The sequence below is a fragment of the Tasmannia lanceolata genome, unplaced genomic scaffold (genome assembly GCF_043159265.1).
Source record: "Tasmannia lanceolata isolate RefF3 unplaced genomic scaffold, GAP_Taslan_0.1 ptg000019l, whole genome shotgun sequence".
NCBI lineage: Eukaryota > Viridiplantae > Streptophyta > Magnoliopsida > Canellales > Winteraceae > Tasmannia > Tasmannia lanceolata.
The window spans coordinates 20,546,281-20,564,806 of record NW_027518696.1 but is presented as its reverse complement, the minus strand read 5'-3'; the positions used below and the strand labels follow the sequence as shown (position 1 = coordinate 20,564,806).

The 18,526-nt window shown below is 38.2% G+C and overlaps 1 long non-coding RNA gene across 1 annotated transcript; it reads right to left on the bottom strand.

Moving 5' to 3' along the window:
• Positions 1-3,027: 3,027 nt before the first annotated feature.
• LOC143852914 (uncharacterized) lies at positions 3,028-4,274 on the bottom strand. Its single transcript, XR_013236892.1, has 2 exons — positions 4,021-4,274; positions 3,028-3,319 (listed from the first exon to the last, which is right to left on the bottom strand). It is a non-coding gene; the product is annotated as an uncharacterized LOC143852914 (long non-coding RNA).
• Between the last annotated feature and the right edge of the window lie 14,252 nt (positions 4,275-18,526).

Sequence of the window (18,526 nt, the reverse complement as noted above, 5' to 3'; positions counted from 1 at the left end):
GGACTCTCTTCTCCAAGAAGGTTTTTCGTTGGGAATGGGATGATTACTGGGTACATGCCAAAGGGTGTAATGCAATGATTTTTTAGTAGAATGTGGGAAAAAAGGCGCAAATGTGATGGGGTTGGATTTTTACTATGGAATGCGACGGGCTGGTCTGGATCATTTCACATTCGGTTCGGTCTTTTGGGAATAAGCAGTTTGGTATCGCTGGAGTTGAGGAAACAGGTCCACGGGATTATGATTAAAACAAGTTCATGTTACTCTCATAGATATGCACTTAAAATGCAGCGATCTACATGATGATTGTTAAGGTTTTGATGACTCATCTGAGAGGAATGTCGTTGTGTGGACTGCTTTGATCTGTAATTTCTGCCAGAACGAAAGAGTAGTAGAGGTTTTGGGGCTCTTTGATTACATGGTAGAGGAAAGTTTCTGGGCAAATTATGTTACTTTTCTAGCAGTTCTTTACGGTTCTAGTCATAGTCATGGAGGGATATCAAAGTTTGAAATGAGGCATAAAATGGGGCCTCCACGGCGGGAATTGGATCACTTGCTCTATTTAGGTAGGGGTGTCAATGGATCCACTTCGGATCGGATCCACCTATGTCTCAGTCACTATACATTCAAATCCCTTATCGGTTTGATCGGATTCAGAGTGTCCTTCGGATCCTACTTCCCATGTCTTGGTCACGATCCATTTCAAATCGGACCGTCCATCGGAGTGTCCTAGTAGGTCCTACTTACGTTGTGCATGATTAAAATTCTCAAAAGAGGGAGAGAGGCGAGTTGCAGCAGCGATGACGCATTGGATTAAAGACTTAAAGCTGGTTAGAGAAGGAAAAGAAGAGGCTGAGTCAAGACTTGAGACGGACGAATGACAAAATACTGAAAATAGAAATCACTTGAAAATTAGATATGACTTATTTTTACTAAAATGCCCTTGAAATAATACTTAAGTTATAAAAATTGAAGGGTATTTCCATAAAATAATATAATAATATCGGATTTAGGATTATTCCGCGCGGGCTTTTATTAGTTGCCTGGATCCGATCGGTAATTATTTCGGATCCTATGATCGGGATCCGAAATCTGTCCATGGATCCTAGTAACTTTTAACTTCGGATTCGGATCGTCCGGACTGTCTGGATGCAATGACACCCCTATATTTAGGAAATGGTCTCCATTGTCAAAATTTTGTTGCAGAAGTTTAGATGATGTAGGAGATGTCTGCGGAGCTTCTTCTCGCGGAAGATGTCTGGTGGAGGTGTGGTGTCTGGTCCACTGTCACGATCTCAGATAACAAAGGGACAAAAGGGGGGAAAACTTATCATCTCCCTTTCAGATACGGTTGCAACTTGGGTCTGGTTTCACTGGACCCACATCGAATTAACCTGAAAAACCATGGATGGGTCGGGTTCAAGAAACAGTGGGATTTGGGCTGGGTCAGGTTTTAGAATAAAAAACTGGACCTTTTCTCAGTTTGGTTTGGGTTTAAAGGGAAATAATCGAGCTGAGCTTTATTTCCATTTTTATTGTTTATAGTCTATAATATATAGTTTATTAATATACTTATATATTTATGGTAGCTTTAGTGTTTGGTGTTTGGAATTTAACCGTGTAGAACTCACCCCTAAAAGCTAGCCATGAGAGAGAGAGAGAGAGAGAGAGAGAGAGAGAGAGAGAGAGAGAGAGAGGGTGTTCATTCCCTTGTAACCATTCCCTTAAAACCAATCCCCATCCATGTCACTTATCCGTGGAAGCAGCATGGACAATCTCACCCCTCTGAGATACTACACCGGGGTTTCCGAGATCTTCCTTGAGGGACATTCGCACCCTTGGAGGCAAACCGGTGTTACCATGTCCTGAGCTCTGATACCATTTGTTGGGAATTTAACCAGGTAGAACTTGCCCCTAAAAGCTAGCCATTAGATGGAGGGTGCTCATTCCTTATAATCCATCTCCATCCATTTCACTTATCCGAAGTGGGACTATTTGCTTTTGCGTGGAACCCCAACAGTTAGCCCTAGTCTAAGCTCTTTGTTCATCTTGCTCAATCTTTCTCTATGAAATCCGAGACATTTCTGCACTTCTCAGTTCTCAACGTCATAGGTTATTTGCAAATTTTAGCGGGTAATTTTCGTGCGTTCTTTCACCTATCAATTTTCATGGTCTATCGGCAAATTTCAGTGGTTAATTTTCATGGATTAGCTTTATTTTGATAAGTGCACAAACACGGCTTGTCCTTTTCTTTTTATGGGAGTTAAAATGCTTTTTTGAGGTGAGGATTTTTTGTGCAGGATGGGGATGGGGCAGGGATGGGGATTCCCCGCCATCCCCGAAGCGGGGACGGGGAATTTTCCTTCGGGCGGGGACAGGGAATGCAACATCCAGCCCCGCCCCGCCCCGTTGCCAGCCCTAGGCGCATAATTCTACAATGGGGAAGGGGGGTGAAAAAAATCATCTCCCTTTATTTTTGAGTTCACTTAATTTCTCTGCTTGCGGGAGAGGCTACCATTTGGATCTTTTCCTCTCTAAGTTTCTGAATATGCATATTCTTGTATCTCTTCCCAGTAGTCACACATGTTGGCAACGCCAAGGACGGAGGCACGGAAGGTCCGTGGGGGTTGCCCTTCTAAAAAAATAAATAAATAAATAAAGATCAGTATGGTATCTGAGGTGGCGTGTTACATTTCCAAAATTGTCCTGTTGCCCCTCTTTAATTTTCAGTTTTTTTCCTCAGGAGGCAATGGTTATTAGATATTTTCTAATCCTTGCAAAATGCATAGCGAATATTTTGGCTCCGTAATGGTGCTCTCTCTCTCTCCCACAAACTTTCAATTAGGTGAGAAATTTTTGGGAAAAAAGAAAGATTTTTGGGGATGAGAGGATTTTGTGCATTTCTGGTAAATTTCTATTTCTTTGTCAGCCGCCTCATTACCTTCAATTTCGGTAAATATATTTCTATTTTAATGCATCACCACCCCCTTTAAAATGAAAAATGAAAAATGAATGAGATAGACTGAGAGAGGGAGGGAACGAGACTACATTATTTATGAGAAAAAAGCCATTACATTATTTGTAGAATATCAAACCAGCAAGTTATGGAAAGAAGCAGATGTGCTTCACGAATTCATGCCTTACGTCTTATTTCCGTATGTAGGTGTAGAAATGCAAGGGTCTGATCAGTTGTGTGGCTTGGCTTCAGCTTCCTTGGTGGTAACTTCCCCGGAGGGCGGCACGCGCCGGCAAGAATAGGTAGAACTGCAACCTCTTTTATAAGGCCCACCGGGCTTCAGCGGGGGATACGTGATAACAGCAACTGATTGTGAAAGCAAAACAGGCTATCATATATCGAAAAATGAAATTTTATATGGTGTAAGCCCTTATAGTCCCGTATTTTTCAAAAAGTGATGTACTGACCACATCATAGAATGGACGGAACTAGCCCTCCGAACAATGTAAATAGGTTGTGCCCCAAAAATCATTTCCATAGGATGAAACTAGCCCTTCGAACTATAGAGGTTTACATAATATGCAGTTCCTCTATAGGTTGGAGGGCTAGGATCATCCATTCAAGTGGTGCCCAAAAATCATTTCCCTGACCTATAGAGGAACTGCATATTATGAAAACCTCTATAGATCGGAGGGCAAGGATCAACCTATGGATATGATTTTCGGGGCACAACCTATTTAAGTTATGGCCCCTCACATGGACAGTTTGGATCATCCTCTTGTGTGGTCCGTACACTACTTTCTGAAAAATGTGGAACTATAAGGGCTTACACCATATAAAAACTCTTGAAAAACAAACAACTTCTAAGATTTACTACAAAATGAGGAAAATGTCCATGAATCTCTCTCTCTCTCTCTCTCTCTCTCTCAAAGGAGGGATCTATTTCAGAATTTTTAAAGAGAATAAAACATAACCAAGTAGTAACTTCTATTTGAAAAAACTGAAGGTAAAACTAATATAAAAAATCTAAAAAGAGGGGAAGAGAGAACAAGGATTCATAAACGTGCCCTTTCTCTCTGCCTTAGTCTCCTCAGCAAGTCCTCTAGCAGCCACCTCCGAGGAGATGAGCAGGAAAGCAGCCAAGAAAACACCCAATACAAAAGCAGTCTTTAAAGCCATTTCTTTTAAAAAGATACCGTGGGGGACTTGGAATTGGAAATGCTCCCTTGGCGCTATTTATAACGTAGAGAGAGAGAGAGAGAGAGAGAGAGAGAGAGATTGATTGATGGACATTTTTCAATGAATGGGGTGGGTTAATGTCCAATGAATGCATAATGGATGCAACCTTATCTCTTGGAAATATTATTTCTAGACATTGTGCACATTATTTTGAGTGGGAGTGATAAATCGAGTTAAGAGAGAGGAGAGAGACACATGGGAGTCGATTTAAGATATTTGGGAGTCGATTTATCACTACCTGTTTTCTAGCCATAGAAATATTGTTTTTGATTACGTGGCAAAGATATTTCCACACTAACGTCATTTGGAGTTCGTCAGTGCTCATAATTTATAATAGAACTTACTTTGTAACCATTTCAAAGTGACCAACATGTTTTATATATTTTTTTCTTAACTACCACTCGCAACCATCATTCTACAATTGGAACTGTTTTCTGCACTTAACTCGATTTTGATAACGCCACCTCTCTTGGTTTTGATAACACTCGGCTTCATTTGGATGCATAAAAGCTCGGCAGCCGTAGGAATTTGGCTTGGATTTGGCATGCCATTCCACGTGTGGTTGCCAAAATAGCATTGGCCTCCCTTTGACTCCCTTTGAAGTTTCACATGTACTAATTGCTTGTCTGGTAACATGGATTCCTTGTCCCCTCATGACTTCCAAACCAAATTTTCTTCCATAAGTTAAGAATTTTGGTTGAATTTTCTAGGAAATGATGCTCTCTCTCTCTCTCTCTCTCTCTCTCTCTCTCTCTCTCTCTCTCTCTCTCTCTCCTTAATTGGTAATGACACCCCCTACTTATTCTCTTGCTTTCAGAGTATATGCACGCAACCAAACACTGCGTACACAATTCTATGAGGAAATCCAAGGATATCAAAATGCTTGTCTCCCCCATTTGGCTTCCTATTCCACTGCTCTCAGAGCCACCAACGCGCAACCAAACATAGACGTGAGCAAGAGAAATTTCCTCTAGTGGAAATCCTGTCTTGTTTGCCTAATGGGAGAGAACCCCAATAAAGGGAACGACTACTTTGTCGGGGAAAACCCCACTTGCATTAAGAAAATGAAATACCCTAAACAAATGTGGGTATTTTGTGTCAGGCAAGTAGGGGTGGACATGGTTCAAGTCCAACCCGAGGAACCGAACCGAACCGGTCACTTTGGTTCGGTTCGGTTCCAATTTTAAATGGTTCAGATCCGGTTCAAATTTTTGGGAACCGATTATATATGGTTTGGTTCTGGGTTTCGGTTTCTGGAACCGAGAACCAATTATATATGCAGGTTGAGGAATTGGTTTGATTTGATTTTTGCATTGGATATTAGGGGGGTTCAGACATTGTACTGTTGTGTTAATCTCTAAGTCTTGTACAATTAGCCTGAAAATTGTTCCACTTTTACAAGTTTAGGAATACCTGCTCAGTGTCTTGACCAAAATTGGAGCAACTCCCCCTTTCCCATGAACCCTTGATAATTTGCACCCTCCAAATGTCCCAAAACATAATCTAGATCCGATCTTCTCCCACGGCTAGCCATGATAAATCCTGTTAAAATCATAGATGGTAGAGGCTCTTATGCCAATTTGATGTGAACGCAATGATGAATATTTGATAGAAAATCAATATAACTGTTTGTAATCATGGAGCAGAAAACCACACGAAAATTTTCTCTATTGAGAAGATTAGAAAAAATATAAGATTAGGCAAAATATCTCCATTTGGTCAAAGGTTGGGTAAACCCAGAACCGAACTTGATCGGTTCGGTTCTGGTTCGGTTCGGTTCCTAAGATAAACGGTTCGGTTCTGGTTCCAATTTCTGGGAACCGATTATATATGGTTCGGTTCTGGGTATACCCCAGAACCGAACCCAACCCAACCCAACCATGTCCACCCCTACGGGCAAGAACTCTCATTTGGGCCTTACGCAAACGAATGACTTCACGTGATAATTTAAATACCCCAAGTATTTTCGACAAATGAAATTCATCCAGGGGTATGGGTATTTTTGTCCCAAATAAATTAAATCCTAATTTGGAGAGGTCTCTAGTTAAAAAAAAAAATTGATATGAGTGCACAATGTGTACCCTAGGAGAAATCATGTGGAACTTTGGAGTTTTGGGGGAGAAAAATCGTGTTGCTAGAAAGTATGTGTTAGCTTTAAATTAGGTTTCTTATTTGATCTTGAAAAATCCTCCCTAAATCTCCAGTTACTAATGTTGTAGTAAGAAACAAGATCTGATATGGAAATTGTGAGATCTTTATGAATTTTTTGAATCATTGGGTGAGTTCTTTAAAATTCTTTGGTTCGGATTGGTGTTAAATATTAGAAATAAAAAATCCAAAGAGGATACTTTATCAGCTTAAGCTAATTAAAAAAGGAGAAATAAATTTTGAAGAGATATGCACCTGATGGAATACGTTTTGGAGAATCCGAATTGTGGAAATCGTTATTTCCTAAAAATTGTCATTAGGATGAATTAAGATCTTCTTTACTTTTAATGACAAAAAATTGACATTAGGATGAATTAAGAGATGCTTAAACATGTTAAGATAATTTATATCAGTGAACATAAATTTTAGAGAAGAAAAACCAAGGAAACCGGTCAAAAACCGAGCACACCACACACAAAAAATCCAGGGGGGCAACGCTCGGTCGACCGAGTGGGGTGCGGTCGACTTCCCCTGGATGATGGTCCTGATTGGTTCGGGCCGCTAATTGAGTTTTGGTTTTGGTTTTTTGGATATAACTACACCCTGAAAATTGTGTAATTAATAAAAATTATTAATCTAGAATTGATTTAACTTGTAGGGTGATTTGTAATCGAATTTGGACCTAGTATAGCTATGATTAACTTCATCTCTTGATCTATTGCTTGATGTAAAATAACTGCTGAAACAAGAACTACCTCCCTATTAGACTATTAGACCTGGGAAAAAGTGACGGCAAACCTAAATACAAGTCCAATGAAAATTTTCTTGCAAATAAATTTTTTCATACATTAATTTATTTATTTAACAATAAAAATTTATATGGAGGAAAAGAAGAGGAAAAAAACACATTGAAGCTCAAATAACACATTAAAAGCATAAATTTTTCCTAGGAAATGATATCAGCACAACCATGTTTTGATGTTTTTACTAACTCATCCTGTCTTTTACTATTAAAAGACTTGTCAAAAGGTTATTACGGTTCCTAAAAAGCTCTCAGAAGACAATTAAAGCAGAAAAGACAAGCTGGATCTGTGCAATTATTAAAACACGGTTGTGCTGATATCATTTCCCTATTTGTAAACCTAATTTATGCTCTTCTATTGATGCTAAATTGCAATGTAAATTATCCAACAAAATACGATAAGACAAAGATACAGGGGGTTATATTAGCAAGGGTGGTTGGGAAATGATTGAGTAGAGAAGTTCTTTTTAACTGCAAAGTAGACAGTTTGAGGAAGATAAAACACTTCATTAAAACCAAGATAAAATATACAGTGAAACTATAATTATAGAGGGAGAAGAGGTTATTCCCTCCACTAAATAATCCCTATCAATCCGCTCCTTCGCCAACGAATCAGCAATATCATTCTGACCCTTTTTTTTTTTTGGATCTGCCAAATCTGCAATATAATTGTTATACTCAACACAAGACAAAAAGAAAGATCCCTCCCTCTGATTAGGTTGACAATTTCATTAATCAAATTCCTCAAGAGCCAAGGCCCTGCATTTTGAGAGTCACCTTTCTCAATACCAGCACCTTAAATTTGTAGAAAAAGATACAAAATAGACAGTAAAAATGAGTTTCCAATCAACAAGCAAAAGTCACCATGATCATCTAATCGTCGTGGCTTGGGGATATAGCCCATACATTTGGTGTCATCCTAAATCAATGATTTAGGCAACTACAAGTACATTTTAATATCGATAGAAATTTTGAATTCTTCCTTAATATACTCTCCATCTCTAGATTACACTGGCGTCATTTACTAACTACAAATAATGAGGGAGACCAACTTAGACTACGGAGGATTAGGTATTAGGTGAAGACCATTAAATCTAAAAGACTAGAGAGTTTAAGCTAAAATTGTACATGCAACTCATTGATCCGTGTGGCCTAATTTGATACTTGAGCTGATGGCTAAAATGACCAAACCATGTATCCCCCATGGGTCACGATAGGGAGCTCATATTTAGGCTCCTTGTTGTGTTAATAGACACCCTCTCCATTTGCTTACAACTTTTTCCTTGGTTCTTACAATTCTCAATGAGCTGTACGAGCCAATGACAGTCTAAAATCAAGAAAGTGTTTTATGGTACCGAAACAAGGTGGTGTACCTATCACCTCCCAAAGAAATATTGTGCATATACTTGAAACTTATTATGTAGGAAATAAAATACAAGGACATAAGCTCGGACTCTTGAGGTGGGTTGCAGTCCCGACTACAAAGCTATATGAATATCAGCTACTATAGCCAAAGCATTCTGGAGAAGTTTGTCCCCCTGAGAGATCTAATTACCTTCTAGTTGAATTTGTTCATACTCACGAATGTAATTTATTTAATCGTGCATGCATGTGGAAAGACAATTGAAGAAGGATATTAAAATGCATCCATCATTTCATGTTGTGTGGATGCGGGATATAACACCAGCCCAATGTCTGATACTTGAACAGTGCAATTTCATTGAATATTTGCCATTCAAGATGGAATTGTGATTTTGTTTGTGATGCCAACTCGGTCACCTAATTGTGTAAGATCATTTAGCCTGAGTTAGCTAGGTATAGACAACTGGGATGACATTCATTTGTCTGTGATTGACAGTGGGTTGCATATATGGTGCGGAGTATACAGTTGTATACTTGTATACCTAGTTTTGGGTTGCAATGCGTGTTTGCTTCTCTCCAGAGTGTTTTTATATGATCCACGACAGAGACCATTAGGGCAACAGATGTGTTCGGAGTTATGACTTCCGAAACACAAATTAATGACAAGATTTTCAAAACAGAGAGAACTAAAGAAAAGACAGCAAAGATGCTCAATATTTTTTAGTAGAGGAATCCCAAACTGGAATAAAAAACATAAGAAATGACAAAAAACTAAATCCAAAACTACAATCCAAAACATATGATATGAAGAAAAACCTAATAGCAAAGACATACTTCAATGAATATCTCTTTTCTTCAGCATAACCCCAATCACCCAAGCCTGTCGGCACACAATAAGAGAATGGGGAAGCTAATCTGCTTGCTTGTGTAGGCAAGGATCGCACAGCTAGGGCATGCTAGGCGAGCAACGATATTCATTGACTTCATGGTTCTAAATTTTGCTTTCGGTTTCAGTTATCAGCGAAATGGAAATGTTTCGATTTCGGTATCAAATTTCGGCTGAAATCTTGTAAAATCACTGAAAATTTTTGGTACGAAACCACAGCCAGAATCCAGGTGAGATTCTTCACCGCTGTTTTTTTTATATATTTCGTCTTTTTTTAGAAATATCATAAAGGAATCTCATTCTTCTTCTTTGTTCTGTGAGTAGAGTTGATTTTTATCAAAGTTTCTGTCGAAATGTCTATTTTTTAATCTAAAAAGTTGCATGTTTCGCAAATTTCAACAAAAACATAAACAAAATCCTGAAATTTCAGGCGTATATGGTAATTTTTCGAATCTAAGTGGATTTAGTTTTGGCAGGCGCCGAAATCAAATATTTCAGTCGAAATGAATTGCTTTTGCCGAAAGTTAAAACCATGGCCATAACCTAAAAAGCCAATTGAAGGTCTGCCCTTGGCTTTGCCCTCATTCTTTTTTTAGCCATAGAGAGTTATTCAGCCTTCTCTTCTTTGTTACTATCTGCAAGAAGAAAGACGTTTGTAATCTAACATTCCCCACTTCTTCTTTCTTTCTCTACCATAAGAGAGAGAGAGCTTAAATCCAAATGCACATCCTCAATGGTCCTAGGCGTAATCGATTATTCTTCCTACCTATATATATTTATGTGTGCGAACCCATTTGATTAGGCCTGCCATGGATGGCACCCAATGCAAGATTCTCCCACATCAATGAGATCGTAGTCGTGTGATCAGAGGCTAACAATTGTCAACAATTGGAACTCAATTCCCTTGATCGGACCCGTGTCATCTCACCGATGAGGACCGCAGAGCTAGGGAGTGCCAGGGGAGCAATGATATTCATTGACTTCATGATTCTTCGACAGCCTTAAGCAAGGTTTTAAATTTTGGTTTCGGTTTCGGTTATCAGCAAAATGGAAATGTTTCGGTTTCGGTATCAAATTTCGGATGAAGTCTTGTAAAATCAATGAAAATTTTGGTACGAAACCACAGCCAAAATCCAGGTGAGATTCTTCACCGCTGGTTTTTTTTTTATATTTCATCTTTTTTTAGAAATATCTTAAAGGAATCTCATTGTTCTTCTTTATTCTGCGAGTAGAGTTGATTTTTATCAAAGTTTCTGTCGAAATGTCTATTTTTTAATCTAAAAAGTTGCATGTTTCGCAAATTTCAACCAAAACATAAACAAAATCCTGAAATTTCAGGCGTATCTGGTAATTTTTCGAATCTAAGTGGATTTAGTTTTGGCAGGCGCCGAAATCAAAATATTTCAGTCGAAACGAATTGCTTTTGCCGAAAGTTAAAACCATGGCCATAACCTAAAAAGCCAATTGATGGTCTGCCCTTGGCTTTGCCCTCATTCTTTTTTTAGCCATAGAGAGTTATTCAGCCTTCTCTTCTTTGTTACTATCTGCAAGAAGAAAGATGTTTGTAATCTAACATTCCCCACTTCTTCTTCTTTCTTTACCATAACAGAGAGAGAGAGCTTAAATCCAAATGCATATTTTCAATGGTCCTAGGTGTAATCGATTATTCTTCCTACCTATATATATTTAGGGAAAATGACCAAATGAAAGGACTTTCTACTGACTATGACATATGAAGAGGGGAGACTTGGAAATAACCAATCTATCATGATGGTGACTGGTTTGCAAGGGTGTAGGACAAAAATACCCTCATTTTTAAAATACCGTCACCTCTCTCTCTCTCTCTCTCTCATGGGATGATCCCAACCATCAATTAGAGTCACAATTCCTCTCTCTTTCTCTCTCATGGGATGATCCCAACAGTCCATTAGAGGGCTCTCTCTCTCTCTCTCTCTCTCTCTCTCTCTCTCTCTCTCTCTCTCTCTCGTGGGATGATCACAACCGTCCATTAGAGGGCCCCAATGCCCCCCCCTCTCTCTCTCTCTCTCTCATGGGATGATCCCAACCATCAATTAGAGTCACAATTCCTCTCTCTTTCTCTCTCATGGGATGATCCCAACAGTCCATTAGAGGGCTCTCTCTCTCTCTCTCTCTCTCTCTCTCTCTCTCTCTCTCTCGTGGGATGATCCCAACCGTCCATTAGAGGGCCCCAATGCCCCCCTCTCTCTCATGGGATGATCCCAACCGTCCATTAAAGGGCCACAATGCCCCCCTCTCTCTCATGGGATGATCCCAACCGTCTATTAGAGGGCCACAATTCCTCTCTCTTTCTCTCTCATGGGATGATCCCAACAGTCCATTAGAGGGCCACAATGCCCCCCCTCTCTCTCTCTCTCTCGTGGGATGATCCCAACCGTCCATTAGAGGGCCCCAATGCCCTCCTCTCTCTCTCATGGGATGATCCCAACCGTCCATTAAAGGGCCACAATGCCCCCCTCTCTCTCATGGGATGATCACAACCGTCTATTAGAGGGTCACAATGCCCCTCTCTCTCTCTCATGGGATGATCCCAACCGTCCATTAGAGGGCCACAATGCCCTCTTTCTCTCATGGGATGATCCCAACCGTCCATTAGAGGGTCACAATGCCCCTCAGGTTCGTGCACCTCTCTCCGGTATCATCTTATTCTGAGTGAACCTCCTCTCACAGGTTGGTAGTCTCTCCCTTTCAGTTGTTTAAACCCCTAAGTTTTTTAGAAATCTATGGTTTAAAGCCTTAAAGTTTGGTTTAAACCCCTAATTTTCCCCAAATTTTTCACAGACTATTGGTTTAAACCTCCAAGTTTGGTTTAGAAATTTAGTTTAGAAAACCCTATATTTTCCCAAATTAGTTGAGAAAACCGTATATTTTGGAAAATCAGTTTAGAAAACTCTATAATTTTCCCAAATCAGTTTAGACTCAAACCAATAAGTTAGGGTTGGTACTCTCTCTCTTTCAGTTTGGAAAATCAGCAACTAAAACCCTAATTTTTTTTAGAAACCCTAAAGTTTGGTTATGTTTTTTAGAAATATATGGTTTAAAGTCGTAAAGTTTTGTTTGAACCCCTAATATCTTAGAATTGTATGGTTTAGAGCCCTAAAGTTTGGTTTAAACCCCTAATTGCTTCCAATTTTTTCACAAATTTTTTTCAACCCACAATTACGGGCAACTTCTTCCCGCCGATGTATCCAAATGATACCGCATCCTTTACAAAGCCGTCGACGTGTAAGATAAAAGAAGCTCTTCGTTCTACCGTTCTTCTGTTTACACAAAATTAAACCATTATCAAAATAACCAATTGAAAAAAAATCATTCCAATTAACAAGTAAAGCAGCCATTTTAGAATTATGCACAACTTCAACCACTACTAAATCTCCATAAAACAACATAAACCACTACTAAGACAATTCAGGCCACTTTTAAACACTCTAGACCACTACTAAGTCATGAAAAGGAAATATGAACCACTGCTTACCCTATATAAACCACTTATAAATTCTATAAACCGCTGTTAAGCCAATATAAACCACTTATAAACACTCTAAACCATTGGTAATCCTAAATAAACAACTTATAAACACTCTAAAACCACTGGTAAGTCTATATAAACCACTTATAAACACTCTAAACCACTGATAGGGTTATATAAACCACTTATAAACACTATAAACCACTGATAAGCTACTCTAAAACCACTGGTAAGTCTATATAAACCACTTCTTACCCTGTATAAACCATGTATAAACACTCTAAACCACTGATAAGCCTACATAAACCACTTATAAACAGTCTAAACCACTGATAGGCTTATATAAACCAGTTGTAAAAACTCTAAACCACTGATAAACCTATATAAACCACTTACAAACACTATAAACTACTTCTTACCCTGTATAAACCATGTATAAACACTCTAAACCACTGATAAGCCTACATAAACCACTCATAAACAGTCTAAACCACTGATAGGCTTATATAAGCCATTGTTTACCCTATATAAACCAGTTGTAAACACTCTAAACCACTGATAAGCTTATATAAACCACTTATAAACACTATAAACTACTTCTTACCTTGTATAAACCAATGATAAACACTTTAAACCACTAATAAGCCTACATAAACCACTTATAAACACTCTAAATCACTGATAGGCTTATATAAACCACTGTTTACCCTATATAAACCCGTTGTAAACACTCTAAACCACTTATAAGCCTATATAAACCACTTATAAACACTATAAACTACTGCTCACCCTGTATAAATCATTTATAAATCCTTATAAACCAATTATAAACACTCTAAACCACTGGTAAGCCTTAATAAACCACTAATTACGATTATAAACCACTACGGAGGATTCTTAACCAAAGAAGCTATATAAACCACTTATAAACACCCACTTCAGTACCGGTTTATGGTAGTGAAATACTGGTTAAACTTAAGAAATTAGTAGTTTACAGAAAAATAACAATGATTATAAAGTGTTTAAAGTAATTTAAATAAGATTAAATAGTGATTGAAGGCTTTCTGCAATGGAAGACAGTAGTTTAACATGGAAAACTTTCATTCAAGTTTATAAACATGCCTTATAATGGAAAGAGAGGGGAGAGGGGTAAAAATACACACCTTTCCATTAAATGGAAGCTTTCTGCAATGGAATGGTGGTTTCTAGTGAAGATTTTTAAGATTTCCAAATCCAATAACGTTTTTTCCAATATTTGTTGAAAATGGAGGCGTTGTGCAATGCAATGAAGGGTTAGGAAGGCTTTCACATCTAAAAATGAGGTTTTCAGCAATAGAATGGAGCTTTTGGCATCTAACAATGGAGGTTTTTGGGTTTCAAAAATGGAGGTTTTTGGGTTTTTCATACGTACGTTTTTTTGGTAGGTGGGAGGAAGAAGAAGAAGAGGGAAAAAGGTGGGTTTTGGGATTTGTTTTTCTCTAAATGTAATCATTTCAAAAAGGTGATTTGATAGGGGGAGAGAGAGAGAGAGTCAAGGGCATTTTAGTCATATGCACTCTTGATTGGTAATTTAGAAAACATCCCTCTTGAAATGTCATAGTCAGTAGAAACCCCTTCTATCTGGTCATTTTCCCATATATTTATGTGTGCGAACCCACTTGATTAGGCCTGCCATGTATGGCACCCAATGCAAGATTCTCCCACATCAATGAGATCGTAGTCGTGTGATCAAAGGCTAACAATTGTCAACCATTGGAACTCAATTCCCTTGATCGAACCCGTGTCATCTCACCGATGAGGACCGCACAGCTAGGGAGTGCCAGGGGAGCAATGCTATTCATTGACTTCATGATTCTTCGACAGCCTTAAGCAAGGTTTTAAATTTTGGTTTCGGTTATCAGCGAAATGGAAATGTTTCGGTTTCGGTATCAAATTTCGGATGAAGTCTTGTAAAATCACGGAAAAATTTTGGTACGAAATCACAGCCAAAATCCAGGAAAGATTCTTCACCACTGGTTTTTTTATTTACTTTTTGTCGTTTTTTAGAAATATCTTAAAGAATCTCACTGTTCTTCTCTGTTCTGTAGTAGAGTTGATTTTTGTCAAAGTTTCTATTGAAATATCTTTGTTTCTTAATCTGAAAAGTTGCATGTTTCGCAAATTTCAACCAAAACATTAACAAAATCCTGAAATTTCGGGCAAATCTGGTAAATTTCCGAATCCAAGTGGATTTCGTTTCGGTAGGTGCCGAAATCAAATATTTCAGCCGAAACGAATTGCTTTTGCTGAAAGTTAAAACCATGGCCATAACCTAAAAAGCCAATCGAAGGGTTGCCCTTCGCTTTGCCCTCGTTCTTTTTTTAGCCACAGGGAGATATTCAGTCTTCTCTACTTTGTTACTATCTACAAGAAGAAACACGTTTGTAATCTAAAATTCCCCACTTCCTCTTTCTTTCTCTACCAAAGAGAGAGAGAGAGAGAACTTAAATCCAAATGCATAACCTCAATGGCCCACAGGTGTAATTGATTATTCTTCCTACCAATATATATTTGTAAGTGCGAACCCACTTGATTAGGCATGCCATGGATGGCACCCAATGCAAGATTCTCCCACATCAATGAGATCATAGTCGTGTAATCAGAGGTTAACAATTGTCAACCATTGGAACCCAATTCCCTTGATCATCTCACCGATGAGAACCGCACAGCTACGGCGTGCCAGGGGAGCAATGATATTCAGTGACTTCATGATTCTTTGACAGTCTTAAGCAAGGTTTTAATTTTTGGTTTCAGTATCGGTTATCAGCAAAATGGAAATGTTTCGGTTTCGGTTTCGGTATCAAATTACGGCTCAAATCTTGTAAAATCACGGAAACATTTTGGTACGAAATCACAGTCAAAATCCAGAAGATTCTTCACCACCGGTTTTTTTATTTATTTTTTGTCGTTTTTTAGAAATATCTTAAAGGAATCTCACTGTTCTTCTCTGTCATGCGAGTAGACTTTGATTTTTGTCAAAGTTTCTGTAGAAATGTCATTGTTTTTTAATCTAAAAATTGCATGTTTCGCAAATTTCAACCAAAACATCAACAAAATCCTGAAATTTCGAGCGAATCTGGTAATTTACAGAATCCAAGTGGATTTCATTTCGGTAGGTGCCGAAATCGAAATATTTCAGCCGAAACGAATTGCTTTTGTCGATAGTTAAAACCATGGCCATGACCTAAAAATACAATCGAAAGGTTGCCCTTCACTTTGCCCTCATTCTTTTTTTAGCCACAGAGAAATATTCAGTCTTCTCTTCTTCGTTACTATCTGCAAGAAGAAAGATGTTTGTAATCTAACATTCCCCACATCCTCTTTCTTTCTCTACCATAAGAGAGAGAGGGAGAGAGATTAAATCCAAATGCATAACCTCAGTGGCCCTAGGTGTAATTGATTCTTCTTCCTACCTATATATATTTGTATGTGCAGACCCACTTGATTAGGCCTGCCATGGATGGCACCTAATGCAAGATTCTCCCACATCAATGAGATCGTAGTTTTGTGATAAGAGGCTAACAATTGTCAACAATCGGAACTCAATTCCCTTGATCGAACCCGCGTCATCTCACCGATGAGATGTTTTGGACCATGGACCATCCAAGGTTTTAGATTTCGGTTTCGGGTTCGGGCCGAAATTTCGGCCGGAATCATGTAAAATTATGATTTCGTTTTTTTTTTCCGACCGAAATGTCTAAAATTTTGGTGTAAATTTCAGTGGAAATTTTGGCTATTTCGGTGAATATTTCATAAATTTCGGTGGACTTTTTAAAAATTTCGCCAGATCTATTTAAAATTTCGGTGGAAAAAAAAGGCCAAAAACGAAATTTCGGTTAAATTTCAACGAAATTTCAGAATTTCGGTGAAATTTTTTCCGAAATCTTGTAAAGAAACGACTTCATGTCAATTTCATTTCGGTCGTGGCTGAAACTGAAATATTTCGGCCGAAACGAAATGTTTCGGCCGAAATTTAAAACCATGGGACCATCCACACCACTATATATGACACATAGTGCAAGTGACACATGCTTAGCATGTGCAAGACAAACATTTATATGGGGCGCACCATGGAGGGTGTATGGGCCGAAACACACCATTGGTGAGGCATTGAAATTCCTTAACAACTATGAAGCATAAATTTAACCAGCTATCACACATTAGCTAATATAGAATACACCCAATATAAATCTTAATACATCTACCACTATGGCCAAATTAAATAATTAGGAAATTCAAAATATTCTCAATATTTTGAATAAGCAACTTTGATACCTAAATACAACAACTCAACTCAACTAAGCCTTTGTCCTAAACTAGTTGGGGTCGGCTAATGTATCCTTTAGAAAATTTTCATGAAGGTGAAAGGATCTACCCGCCTCAAAATGACTAAGTTTAATCCTTACACTAGTTTGGTTCGTCTAAATGGATCATTTTCTTCCATTCTCTCCTATCCAGCGTCATGTTCTCTATTATGTTCCTAGCCATCAAGTCTTTCCTCACTGTTTCTATCCAAGTTGTTTTCTGTCTGCCCCTACCTCTTTTTACTCCATCAACCTGGCACAAGTCACTTCTTCTCACAAGAGCATCCAAAGGCCTACGTTAGATATGCCCAAACCATCTTCAGCAGTGCTCTCTCATCTTCTCCTCAATTGGTGCCACCCCCACCTTTTTACGGATGTCTTCATTTTCAATTCTATCTAACCTAGTGTGGCCGCACATCCATCTAAGCATTCGCATCTCCGCTACACTCATCTTATGCACATGCTGCTTCTTGGTGGCCCAACATTCTGCGCCGTAACTTTCCCTTCAACTTGGTAGGTATTTTACGGTCGCACATACCTCCTGATACCTAAATACAAATACATAAACAAAAACGAACATGGACATGAGAACGGAGATTCTACTCAACATTTTCCAAAATGTAGGACAAGGATACAAATACGGACACAAGACATAAATAAATTATCATAAAGCTTAACCACAGTTAACTTAGACTATGGAATTAATAAAAAATTTAAAATAGCATTTGTAAGACACACATACAAAGTTAGAATAAAAAAATATAAGATATGAACACGCATAAAACATGATAGTTAATTCAAATAGAGGCATATGTTTGAAACAAGGCTTTAAAAAAACATAATTATCCACAAAGTATCCAGGCATGCTGTCGTGTTGGACACGGTGCGTTGGGCCTCTAAATGTATGGAGGTATGATAGATATCTATTAGTTTTCCACAAATCACCAAAATAATGAAAAAATTTGTATACCCAATATTAGGAGAGAAATAAAATTCTATATTTGCATATCAAGAAAATAGGTAGTTACCATCTTAAGCCAATATCTTAGGGAATTATATTTACATTTTCATATTATCTACAGTTGTTAAAAGTAAAATTGTGGGGGACCATAACTTGCTTGCAAAACTATGGAGAAGCATATTTAAAAACTAATGTAAAAGGCTTGAATTTGAGGATTGGAGCAATATACAACCTAAAAGGTGAGCTTTATTCTCAATGTTTACATAGTTATCTATACTAAATAAAACATGAAAACTGGGATTGCCATCTCCCCATGTTATTTTT